The sequence below is a fragment of the Alligator sinensis genome, unplaced genomic scaffold (assembly GCF_000455745.1).
Source record: "Alligator sinensis unplaced genomic scaffold, ASM45574v1 scaffold907_1, whole genome shotgun sequence".
Classification (NCBI taxonomy): domain Eukaryota; kingdom Metazoa; phylum Chordata; order Crocodylia; family Alligatoridae; genus Alligator; species Alligator sinensis.
The window spans coordinates 2,399,080-2,412,617 of NW_005841925.1; the positions used below are offsets into that span (position 1 = coordinate 2,399,080).

The 13,538-nt window shown below is 45.9% G+C and overlaps 1 protein-coding gene across 3 annotated transcripts in view; it reads left to right on the forward strand.

The window, feature by feature from the left end:
- Positions 1-13,538, forward strand: part of LOC102386824 (USP6 N-terminal-like protein) — a 165,476-nt gene that overhangs the window by 16,847 nt on the left and 135,091 nt on the right. Inside the window, exons 1-2 of one of the 3 annotated variants that reach the window (XM_025198588.1) lie at positions 217-271; positions 729-808. The exons of 1 other annotated variant lie outside the window; for it this stretch is intronic. The gene's annotated coding sequence lies outside the window, so the exon portion shown is untranslated. Of the gene's footprint in view, positions 1-216; positions 272-728; positions 809-13,538 lie in introns of those variants that run through there. One more of the 3 variants, XM_014517755.2, reaches the window with a different exon arrangement.

The following is a 13,538-nucleotide window of genomic DNA, read 5'->3' on the forward strand; positions in this document are numbered from 1 at the left end:
GGACAGTTTGTAACTAGTAAAACATCTTGTTTTTAAGGTCTCTTCTATAATGTGTATCTGGTGCTTCAAACGCTGCCAGTATGCGTTTCCACAGTCAGCAAACCAATTTAAACCATCTCACCTTCTGCTCAGAGCTGCTAGACTTCTTCTGTATGACTGATGTGCAAAAAATTGTATACAGCAACAGAAACAAAGCCATCCTGCTCTTGAAGTTTAATGTATTGTATCTAATCAAATAGAAGCAACAAGGCTTTCTAGCATTGAAAGGCATGTAAGTGCATTCAAAATCCATTGGAAAACATGCTACCAAAGCCTAGAAAGGCTTACGTTCTTTACAAAGAGGGAGAACGTATTTAGCAAGGATGAAGGGGTACCAGTGTCTGTGGAGTGTTTGATATTACTTTGTGTAATTGCTTAGACTTTGGGTTTTTTATGACCTTGACTATCGAGGAAGCATTACCCAGAAGAGTGAGTGCTGGTCTGGAGGCCACGAGCTGTGCAGCAGTAATCTAGGCTCTTGTGCTGGCTCCCTTTCTAGTCTTTAGCAAGTTATTTGACCAATTCCATGTCTCCACGAGTAAAATGAGGGCTGTAGAGGAGACTCTTATTAAAGTTAAATTTGGAGTCTTGCCTCGCTCTTGCTCCTAGCAAATGTGGCTGGGGGTAACCTGCCCCACATGTTTTCATCCAGTGTCACTGTAATTAATTATGTTCTGTAACAATTGCAGGGTTCAGGAGTTCCTAAATGCTGATGGGCATTTGCATCCCAACATGGCATCACCTTGAAGGAAGTCTGCATTCTCAGCAGGTATGCTTTTAGCTCAAAGTTATTGTTACATCTGTCTTAAGCGCTGTACATTGCAAATCTAATCACTTGCTCAGAAAAGGAGGATGCATTACTACTACTAGTAAAGATTTATGGCCTGTAGTTAGTGAGACATGCACTGAACCACCTTGGTTGATTTATCTGATCAGAGTTAATTGTCTTTGCTTCCTTCTTTGGTGATGTATCCATAATTTCTTGCCATTAACACTGGGAGGTAAGGAAAAAGAAGAAAGTGGAACAGATTAATTGCTACAAAATCCAAAAGTGCTTCATTTTGTGGTAAAGAGCAATCCTTGGTGGTCTGGCCACAGGCTCCTTGTCCTAGTTGTATCCGCAGTGCTATTGCTATTAGTAAGGTTTGGAGCCTTTTTCCCTTATCCTTCCCTAAGGGGGTTTCATATATGTTTGCAGAGAGCTAGGAAAAGTAGTCAAGCCCACTTTTAGCCTGGGCAGCATTTGTGTTGTCTCCCATCGGGGTGAGGCAGTGGAGGACTGGAAAGGTTCCCAGTCATCTAGCTGTTTTGCCACCTTGCCTGCCTTGTTGCTGTCAGTTGCCAGACTTTATAGGAGACAGTGCTCCTGTGGCATTTACCTTGTTCCATGGTATAGCTTTTGCTGTTTTTTCCAGTGAGACTCAGGCAAGAGTAATATGGAAATGTGGCCAGTGCCAAGAAAATATCTGTTCTCAGTGTATTTTCCAGACCCAAAATTTGTACTTAACCTTGCTCATGCTGTTGCTGTGGAAAGGTGGAAAATAAGTCAAAATGATTTGCTTGGCTGCTAAGGCTGATGCAGGGGTGGGTAAAATACGGCCCGCGGGATGAATCTAGCCCGCCAGGCCATTCTATCCACCCCACAGGGACCCTAAAACATTTAGAAAATTAGTATTTATGTGCCCCTGCTTCCTGTCAAAGATGAGCCCAGAGCTGGTGCAGGGCCCAGTCTAGCAGCAGCAGCGGGGAACAAGCTGGTGCTCAGTGCAGGGGAAAAGTGGCCGTTCCCCTTACCTGTAGCCGGCGCCTTGTGCGGTAGCCGCTCGGAGCCTTTGCAGGGCTACCTGTGCTTGCTCTCTGTTGCCACTGCTGCCCCATGGGGCGGCAGTGATGTGGCAGAGAGGCAGAACAGCCCCGCGCAGGCTGTGAGTGGATGCAGCATGGGGCCTTGCCCATGGGGGGGCTTTTCTCCCGCGCTGAGTACCAGCTTGTTCATTGCAGATGAGCGTGGGGTTGGGGCTGCCTGCTGCTCTCCACCTGTACCATGGGGCTGGAGTGGGGGCACTGAGAGTGAATGGGCATGCAGGAGCCAGCAGCAGCCGGGCAGGAGTGAGGGGCCTGTGCTGGCGGGCCCTAGAACGGAGCAGTATGAGCAGGGTCCCGGCTGGAGGTGCTCTGTGGAGCCGTGCCAGCTCCCCCCCCTCTCTGCTGGTGCAACCCAGCCTGGCTCCAGAGACCCCTGCCAGCCCATGCCCCGCACTCCTACCGCCCTGCTCTGGGCCCTGCTGGTGCTGGCCCTGGGACATTGGTGCAGGTCCTGTGCTCCTGCTCGTTTCCACTTCTCCCCGGCCACTTTCCCCACTCCTGCCCAGCCACTCTGCACTATATGGCTCCCATACCCAGACACACACATCCCCACAAACTCCCATATGCAATCACTTTTGCATATACACCACAAATCCCCACAAATCAGGACAAAAATATATGTATATATTAAAAAAAAAAAAATTGACATATATTTTTATGGGTGTTTGATTTTTAGTATGTCATTTTTTCCCCCTATGATGGCAAACCCTCTTTCCCAAAGGCGTACTTCCAGGGGGAAGGGGAGGGACTTTCAGTGGCAAAGGTCAGAGGTTAGGGGCGGGACTTCTGGTCCCAAGATGGCGACCAGGGGTGAGGGACCTGTCAAGGGGCAGGGCTATCCATGTGGCCCTTGACAGCTTGCCAGAACTTGGTAAGTGGCTCTCCACCCAAAATAATTGCCTGCCCCTGCTCTGGGGGCTGGGAGGGTTGTAATCTGCTTCTCCCACTGGAGGGTTGCAGATTTCCCTCTGCATCTCCTACTCATTCATCAACTTTTCCTTCTTCAAAAGCACAGTTACTATGGCTTTCCCTTTGGGGCCAGCTGTTGCACAAGCTACAGCTGGCTGGTTAATGAAATATGTGTGTATCGAAACCTATCTGTTGTCAGACAACGCTTGTAGTAAAGGATTTTCTTTCTGTCCTGTCTTCATATTCTGGGTGACTCCCTCAGTGCAGGTTCTGTGGTTTCACATACTCTGAAGCAGGAAGTAGCAACAGAAGTGCCTCAGCTTCAAATAAGGTATAGCAATACCCAACAGCAGCTCATCATATGCAGTTGTAACATGGTCACTTAAAATGAGATTCATAAGGTAAACGAAATATTGTTTTTGCTATAGGGCCTAAGTTTAGGCCATGAGAAAAGTATCTTTCAGGAAGTGGCTAAAAGGGCTCTCGGAAACTTCTTCACTCTTGACAACTTTAATTACTGTACAGCCACTGGAAAAAGTCCTCTGTAGATAGCTGTGTTCAAACATTTTTGATTAGTGTAGTAAGAACACTATGCTGCCTGTTTTTGGCAGGTTTTTCTTTCCAATAGAACTAACGTTTTCAGTTAAATGGGCAGTGGTAACAATACAAATAGCAATACATCTGTAGTAGGAGTCGGCAGTCTATGAGCCCATGAACCATATCTAACTCTCAAAAGCTTGTTTTTTTTCTGGCCTGCAGAGCTGGGACAGCACAGGGAATTGGCAGCATTCAGCAATGGCAGTGACTGGGCCACAGGCAGTGGCCAGCCCTAGACCAAGCTCTGTTCATTTGACCTGCTGCTGCTTAAAGGTCACTGACCCCTGATCTATAGTATTTGACCGCCTTTTTTTTGTCGAATCCCTTTTGCTGGTCTGTATATTTGACCCCAAATGTGATTAAGAATATTAACATAATGGCTTCAAATATAATCTATGTCCTCATCCTTACCTAAAGATACAAGAAAGGCATCTCCAATATAAAGCTCAATTTTTCAAGGTCCACAGAACTCTAGGAGCACTGCATGATTCTGATGGACTGAGTAGGGCTTTCTAATATTTCATCAATAAATATGCTGCCGTGTTCAGTCTTTGAGCATATCTGATGTGTACGCTGAACCTCCCTCTGCAAGAATTTTGATTCAAAATCTCTTAGGAGAGGAATTCTTTCCACTGATTTAGTTGACTTTGAATCTGATTTAGCTAGCCAACTAATTCATACCCTGTTCTAGTTTAGCACTTCATTATTGTGCCTCTGCTTCTTATGACCTTTAATGTACTTTCAGAGAGTAGATACATATAAAAGGTATTAATTGTGAGTGAGAAGGAGATTATTATATCAATATCCAGTGGTGCACAGATCTGCTATGGTTGTTTAACATTTCCCTGTTTAAAATAGACACAGCCTGTAGTGGTGGACTTCTCTTTGAGTAATTATTATTTCTATTCCATCTGAAGCAGTGTGGTAATGTCTCCAACCTGATGCATGGTCTTGCTTGATATATCCAGTATATTTATTGTTCTGATGTGCCTGTGTTTGACTGAAAACCTCATTATACACCCTTGAAGGTATTTGATAGCAAAAATGGATACGCTGGGCCTGTGATGATTGTTCTGAGATTCAAGTTGATAAATGTTTCTGATAATCACCCATTGCAACTCATAGTGAATGCCTCTTTGGGGTTGTAATGGAGAGTGGGAGTTGGCTAAACCTTTAGTAGCAGGAACAGTATTCCCCCATCCATCAGGTCTGTTTGGTCATATAAGGCAGAATTGTGTCCCCTTAAATTGAAAAGCTGGATAGATGGACAGTCCAGCAGGAAGCAAAAGAAACAGAGATCTGGTTGGTATACTCAGTTTGAACCTTTATCTTTGCCTACAAACCACAATTTTAATGCAGTCATGTCCTCAGTATGCCCATGGATAGGTTTATTTCTCACACTAAACTTAATTAAAGTGGTGCTTTTCATGTCTTCAGCTGTAGGAGGATTTAATCCTTTGCTAGCCTAGCATAACTTGTTATTTTAATGAGCTGGGAACTATTGCAGTGAGCATGTGATCGGAAAGGTTTAGAAGCAATAGCAGTTGCTAGACATAACAGCAAAACCTTTGAACTGTCCTAAAAAAGTTCTTATGACTTTTAATGTATTTTCAGAGAGTAGATGCATATAAAAGGTATTAATTGGGAGTGAGAAGGAGATTGTTATATCAATATCCAGTGTCAATATCCAGTGGATATCCTTTCAGCCATTTGTTGGTACCTTGAGGTTACAGTGGTCAATAAGTCAAGATTCAGTTACCTGGTGAGGATCCTTCTTATCCAGTGTCCCATAGAAATCTTGACAGCCTAACACTGCTTAGCAAAGAAATGTAGCACAGAATATTTAAGATCAAGATTTCTTAAAGAATATAAGATCGTTAAGTGAACCAATCTTTCTTGTAAACCTGGTTCATCCAGGAGCAGGTGGGTGGTGTTACAAGTACAGATGAGGAGTAGGAGGAAGGGTGGGTCTGTTTCTGCCCAGCCTCTGTGTAATAACTGAAATTCAATGTCCATTCCCTGCCTAGTATGTTCAGTTTGCTTTTACTTTTTAAAGTGGAACCACTTAATGTATTATAACTTACATCACCATTTCTAGCCTTATAGGGTCAAGAATTATGTACTTGTATTATAAGGCTCCAATCTCCAGGGTCTTAAAGTTAAAGCAAGGAGGTAATGAAAGGGAAAAAAAAGGAGGTAAGACTGACTTCATTTTGCCAACAATTCTAGCTCATGTTTGCTTCTGAACTACAGAGGAAGGGTATTGAATTCACTCATTAGGCTCTAATGGCTTGCATTGACTACTGCCAGCCATGGCATTGTTCTATTCCTAGTTTCTTAGCAAAATTTCCTGTTCTGTAATGTTACCTCCCAAACAGTTTTTGATTTAATTTATTTTCTTGGGACAAGGAACAACTGTGATTACAAGGGAAGCAGGGCTTTTAGGCTAAATGTCTGATTAAGTTGCTGTGATGTGTGAAAGCTGCTGTTACTTGCTTCGTTCTTTCTTTTTCCCAGTTGTCTTACTTAAGGTGAGTTGCAAATGGAGGGCAAACTGGTCAGTTTGGATTTTGGTGTTGAATAGGGAAGGAATGACAGTGATTCATGACAGGGAGATAAAAGTCCTCCAGAAATTTGTAGAGATGATATTTAATGTAGATTTTTAGAAACCTTCTGGTACACTGTGAATGGCAATATCTAGCATGGTAGAGAAATGCTAGTTGGTACAGACAATGACAGTAGTGCTCAACCTTTTTGCCCTGTGGGGGCTGGATGGACAATGCCCAGTCTTTCCCTGGGCTGGATCTGGATGGTGGTTCCCACCTGGCACCAGATCTAGCCGGGCACCATCTGGCCACACAGAGGGAGGCAGGTGGCAACTCGTCCCCAACCCAGCCCTGTGAGGGCAGGGAGCATGGCCTGGGCCCAGTCCAGCTGTGTAGGGGAAGTGGGCATGGCCCAACCCCAACCTGACCCTGCAGGGAGGGAAGGGGGCTTGACTTGACTCTTCAGTGAGGGAAGGGCTCTTGATGTTGCTCCAACCCAGCCCTGTGGGGGGCATGACCTTGCCACAACCCAGCTGCACTGGAAGAAAGAGAACATAGCGCAGCTCCAGCTTGCCCCATGGGATTTGGGGTTTGGGAACTTGGTAGCAGAGGAGCGTGGCCATATTAATTGCCACTACTACTGCCACCAAATTTTCCAACCCATGGGGTGCCCCATGGGCCAAATGCCATGGATTTGCAGACTGCATTTGGCCCATGGGCTGGAGACTGAGCACCCTTGGACTAGGAGAACTCTTTGTTTCTATGTGTGAAAACCACTTCTTGAGGGAAAATTTGCCATTTAATGGGAATTACTAAATTATGCTGCTGGGGGGGCAGGGGAGGGAAGGGGGCGGGGTTAAGCACACAGAAACCAGAGAGATTTCAAAAGCTCTTTCTTGAAACAGATGGAAACTATATTTTTGGGGTTCTCTCTCCCTCCCTTTTGGTTCAATCCCAACTGGTGCTGGTTTCTTATACTTTGAGATAGCTTTCTATAAAAATTGGGCAAGTTGCTGTTGCATTTCTGACTTGTATTTTGTCTCTCTGACCCAATGTTTGCATTACTCTACCTTATGCGACTGGAAAAGGGTGTTTTTTTTCCCTCTGGGATATACTTTATTTATAATCTAGGCTTCATTTCCCTTGTTGGCAGAACTACAGTATTTGCTATGCATTTTTCAAAATGTGTCAATCAACTTGGCCTCCCAAGGCATAAGAACACTGCTTGTGTTGCTGCTGTAATTCTGGGGTGGAAAAAATCTATGTACTGTCTCAGATAATTGGGTTATTGCACTTTGAGAGCACAAGACATTCTGAGTAATGTCACACTGCTTTGATAGGTAATTAAAATGGTTGGGAGCAGGTCAGGTAAGATAGTCTGTGTATTTATGAGACCGCATGGCTGGGGTTTGGATACTGCTACCTTTTAAAGTCAGCTGCTGCAGGATTCAGCAATTCTGCTATGCAGGGCTCCTAAGTGAATCATGTATGCTTTGTTCTGTTGTAAAAGTTTTAAATGTGTACTGTGTCTGCTTATGAAAGACTGCAGTCCTGTTGGACCCTAGCTACCTTAAATATCTACTAGAGGGTGCATGTTTCCTCACTGGGACTTGACCTTAGCCGTTGAGAGCAAACACAAAGCTTGCTAAGAAGAATTGTTCCAACTATTTGAGTTGGTCTAATAAAAGATATCAGATTTACCCAAAAAACCTTGTCTGTCTCTGTCCTTAGACCAACATAGCTACAACCTACAACCATGTAAAGACAACAGAAGGTGGAGGAGAGACATAATTATTATACTATGCTCTCAGTTCAGAGCCTGGCCTGGGTACCATGGGACGCTTCATTTTAATAATGTTTGAGCCCAGACTTGAGAGTTGTTTTAAAATGAACTCCAAAAAAGCTACTGCATCCAGCTAGCATGTGTATAGGTCTCACCTCCTTTAGTATTTGAGTACGGTAATCATGCATTCAGAAATGAGAAGGGCAGTGTGGAATTAGCTGGGCTATTGCTGCAGCTGTCTTTGCTCTTCAACAGGGAGAAGGTGTCTTCACAGTATACTTGATTGGTTTCACAGGTTTTTTAACCTCTAATAGTCTGGAGAGCTGTCCACCTCTCTGAAAATCTAACGGCATCTATTAGAGAGGGGATTGTTTTGCATGGAAACTCTTTGGGCACCTATACCCATGCCGGATGTCTGCTCTGACATGCTAATTAGCCTTGATTAATTTAGTCTACTGGAACTTATTAGTTAACGTGCTCCAGCAGCCTCTGTGTGACATATATTCAGCGTTCCCATGCTTCAAAATGGTGGTGGGGGCACTTGACCTAAAGCTTGTTGAAACGAGCTTTAATTAGAGTGGGCTCTCCTCACTTGTTCCTGCATAACTCTTACTTTGTTCATGCAAGCTGCTTTGCTATAGCTGACTTGTGTAATTGTAACGTTTTACACACTTGGTTCCCAAGGATGGCATTAGAGAGTGGAGGAGGATGCATTCAGAGCTTGTGTATGTGACATTTACCCTTCTAACAAATAAGTGGCTCACCTCCACGTCTATGTATACAGAGGACTTACTGTCAGCTGTTCTGACTTGAGACATTGCCTAGAACTTGCAGTGTATCTGGTTCTTTAAAAGAATGGCATCATGGTAATCTTGTGCCACAGAAGAGGGTTTTGAGTAGCTGTTTTCTGCTATGCGTGGAAATGGAAGAGGATGACAGGGAAGCAGTGCTGGGTTTTCCCTCCATTCTGTCAGGCTTGGGATGCAGTACAAGGGTGGTTGGAGTTGCATACATAGGCCCAGGAGAACAGGGCATTCTTCTCTTCCTATTGTCTGGAGACTGTGTTTTTTTTAGCAAGCTGTATTTTTTTCTGTTCTCCTGTGAAATCAGGGTGTTACCTCCTTGGCTGTTTTTTAGCATCATTTTCAGTCAGCTGACAAGAAGAGGCAGGAAAATAACACCCTTAGAACTTTTATGGTCCAGTAACCTTTCCTCAGCCCTCGGTCTAAAGTAGACTAGTGATGAGTACATACTTCAAAAGCAGAATTTCTTCAGTGATGAGACACTCCTCTGCTGTGGCACCTTGCATGCTGTAGCTACAGCTTAACTTGCCAGTGATAGCTGTTTCATCAGATGTTTGGAAAATGAGCTCAGGAAAATAGCATGGCACCCCTTACGGGCAAAGCCCTTTTTCAGTGAGCATGTGTTACTGCACACAGCCTGAATATATTTCTAGCCCTGCTCCCTTCCCAATTGTTTTAACATCTTACTTACAAAATTATTTTTAACATTTCAGCTGAAAACTAGGGACCACCTCAGTTGGCCCTTCTCATCCACTGAACCCATTATTAGGGAAGCCTGTGTACTTATTCCCCACTGATTTGATTTGTTTCTCCAGTTTCCCTTGGAGGTGATGGTCAGAGCCTGTTTTGTCTGACATGGGAGGCAGAGCAACATTTTATCTAAAGGCTGCCGTTAGTGTCACTACAGCAGTATGTGGGCAGAGCCCTTTGCCTGCCACTGAGTTTGTCTTCTTAAAGTTTGGATGTAGCCTCTTAAAGATGAGATGATTGCACAAGCCTCATCAATGACAATGTCAGCTCACTTAGTTTATGTAGTTAATGAAAATTCTGTTGAAAAAAATTTACACAACTGAAAAGAAGAAACTTCTTTTGATTAGACTGCTGTTACAACATTTCTAGAGCGTAGTAATATAACGGTAAATAAAGAGAGATTATGCAGCACCAGATGCAGTCATCTTTTACCCGGTCATTGGATAAATGGGGTTTATGATACTGAGAAAATTCTTCAGGGAAGGTGTCAAACTATTAGTATGGGGGTGTGGCAAAGTGGGAACTCCCCGATCAGCCCCAGTGCTAGTCTCCCACCTGTCTCTGGGCATGCTGCCCGCGTCTCTCGCCTGCCATGGCTTGTTGTTAGATAATTATGGTCTTAATTAGGCAGGAGGTTGCCCTTTGAATGCCCTGTTCTCCTGGGCTTATGTATGCAGCTCCAACCACCCCTGTATTGCATCCCAAGCCTGGCAGATGTTCCTAACAGCTGTGCTCGGCTCTGGCCTGAGGTCAGGCCCAACTCATCACAGTGTTAGGCCTCTCGCTTTCAGCCCTATTCCTGGCCACACTCATACCCCCTCCCTCTCACTGGGGTCTCTCTCTCTCCATCACCTCTCACACAGTCTCTCTCACCACCCCTTTGCAAGGCCACACTCGTATTGCCTTTCCTTTCCCCAGGGCCACACTTACCCTGCCCTCACTGAGAGGGTCCTCGGGTTTGCTTCCCTGCACTTCCCGGCCAGCGAGCACATGGCCTCTCTGGCATCTCCCGCTGCCCTCATCTGAGTGAGCGCTGGGTGGTTTGCAAAACGCTGGTTTGACTCTGGCTCTGATCTCTTGCCAGGTCCCTCACCCAGCTGCTCTCAATCAGGGGTTCTTGACTTGCCCCTGTTGTTTGTCTGCGGCACTTCCTCAGCCACCCCACACCATCAGCCTCTGGCCCACCTGTGGCCTCAGGTGGCTGAAGACTTACCTGGACCTAACTTGGCCCCCATGTTAGCAGGACCTACTCAAGCCCTCTGCTTGCCGGGGCCCCCTTCACACCCCTTCCTCATAGGGCCTCATCTCAGGCCCCCCATGTCTGCAGGGCCTCATTACTCCCACTCTCTACTCGCCCCTCTCTCCAGGGCCTCCCAACTGCCCCTCTGATGCAGGCCATTAAGTACCCCTCTGCACCCCGCTCTGCACCCCTGGCTGCACTGAGGCACCTACTCTGCCTTCTACACTGGGGTCTGGGGTTGAACACCCCCTGCAGGCTCAGGTGCCACTCACTGGCATGCCTGGCCCACCCTTCTTACTCTCGGGTCCCATACCCCACTATCCACTCTCCAGGGTCTTGCACCCCACACGGGCCCAGGTGCCACACCGGGGTGTGCCTGGCCCTCTGCTACCTCTGATGATAAATACCCCACCCGAAGGCAGGGGCTGGGGTTAAGGCACCCCTCCTCGCCTTTCACCAGGGTGGTAATTGGCCTGGCATTTCCTGGGGGCTCCCACACCACTAGGAGCCCCATCAGGCCACCCATCTCTGGCAAGGTACAGTCTTAGGTCACGCCCAGGACCCAGATCCTCCAAAGCAACCTTCCCCTGAAGCTTCTTTCCTCACCTCTGAATTGCTGCAGGAGAGCAGCTCCACAGGGAGATGTTACTTTGGCGGCATCTGGCAGCAAACTGCTGCCTTCAGCTGCGCTGGCCAGGATCTAAATTGGTTGCTCATCAGAGCTGGGGCAACATCTGCCCCCAGCTCTTAAAGTGGCAGACACCCAATGTGTTCTGTCACCCCCTTCCCCCTTAACCTGGTTCCTGGGGGAGGCTTTTCCCTACTGCTCTGCAAGCAAGCTCCCATGGAGCTTGTAATAGCCCCAGAGTGGTGAGCACTCCACTGGTGCTCCGCCACACACCTTCCCCCTTAAAAAAAACAACCTTCGGGGTATTTTCCGGCTGCCTTCACTACTAGTTCTTTCCTAGCTAGTTGCAGTCCAAGTCACGTGATGAGCACCCCACTTGTGCTCTGCCACAGGGTTTTCTTTTAAATTATTATTTGTCTTTTGGAGGGGGGTTTCTGTCCTGGGCTCCTGGTTATCTGAAGGGAACCAGTAACTGAATTGTCTTACCACTACTTACTGCTTGGAAGGTGTTTGTCCTCCTTCTTACCTACTGCACGGTTTCTAAATGCTGGAAGATCTTAAGTGAATCTTAGCTGAACTATTCAAATGAAGACTCTTTTATCTTGATTTTCTTCTATGCCTATCTGTCACAACCGTTACTACCAATGTATCTAAGATTCCAGGGGTCAACTTCCCCTCTAATCTGTAGGGTGACCGTGTACTTGGGTGCCCTGATGCTTGCTTTTCAGAGCTGAACTTGAGGGAAGTAAAAATTCTGCTCCCCCATTCGCCTGTTTGAGAGATCTACCCCATTAAGAAAGATCAGTGCACATACAAGTACATCTTAGGTTATGTTTACATTGTCATCAGAGATGCATGTGTGTATAGCACAGGGGCAGAAAATTATTTCGGGCGGAGGGCCGCTTACCCAGTTTTGGCAAGCTGTCGAGGGCCGCATGGGTAACCCCGCTCCTTGACAGGTGCCCCGCCCCCTGGTGACCATCTTGGGACCAATGTCCCAGGGCCACAGGGTGGGGGAGGAGCTGCTTTTCCCTTGCACTCAGCACCAGTTCCTTCCCTTCCCATGTTGCTCCCCTAACACCCCCTTCCCAAATAGTAGGAAGGGACTACTTGCCACATATGATATCTGAGTAAAATTTACTCTCAAATCTAATCCCACTGAGATTCTTAATGAAGAAATTTTCTTAATTTGGGCTCTCCGATAATTCAAACGGTATCTATTTCAGGTTTAAAGGAAAGGGAATTGCTTACATAAATGGTTGCAGCCATTCTGGTTATTCTCTCAAATGTTCCTTTACTCTGTTAGCCCCCGGGGAGAAAAATGGATTTACTGATTTCCCAAATAAAAACAAGGGAACCTGCAAAGGTATCTAGTGTGTTTTGAATGGAAGATCCTATTTTGTCACAATTTCCATTCCATGAACTTGTCTTACTCTGATCTTAAAACAACACTCTAATCCAAACGTTTTTTCAGGCTGGACTTTGCTTATTATTTAATGCCATCCTTTGGGACTTGATCTTCCAGACAGTGACTGATGTCGTGATTTGGAGTCTGACTGGGATTAGCCGCTGCTTTTTTTCTGCTTTTTTCCCCCACTTTGCTGGATTTGTAAACCAGTCTCTTGGGTGTTCCTGGCCACCTATTAAATAATAAAGGCAAATGTAGGTCTCTGAGACATGTTAAACTACTTAAGCCTATTGAAAGCTAGTATGAGGTAGGTGAATTTGCATAGTTGCATTGCTGGGTTCTTTTCAAAGAAGGGAGCCAAGACCCTGGCCCCCTTGATAGGATTTTATGGTGTTTCTTTGATAGGGCCAGGAGTGTTGACTCCAGTTCATTGGCCACATTTAAACTTTTAAATCATGCCCCTGTGTCCTCTGGAATGCAAATATGGGAGAAGACAAGATCTAAAAGCCATCAGTTCTTGGTGTATGGCTTATTGGCTGCATGCTTCATTGCTGCTGCAGGATCAGTAGAAATGGTTTCATGATTCAAAATCCATAAGTCCATGAGCCCATGTTTGTGCTGGTTGGAGATGGGGTACTATAAAGCAAAGGTTTCTGGCAGACTTTCCCTCCCACCTCTCCCTTGCAGAGTCAGTACATCTGGCTCCTTCGCTGCACTTGGCATTGGTGTGAAGAGGGGACTGCAGCATCAGGGCATTAAAGGTCCGTGAGCTTTTAGGTCTGCACAGAGCAGCCTCTGTGTTTCTCTTTCCTCTCTGGCCACACTCTGTTTCACTATGGTCTGAGCATCCGGATCTAGTTTCAAATTGTGGTTGCACACCTGGAATGGGACAGACCATCTTTCAGTCACACTGCTAGTATTTGTTCCACCTTCCTCCTCCTTTCTGGGCCACTTTTTTATGCATTCCTG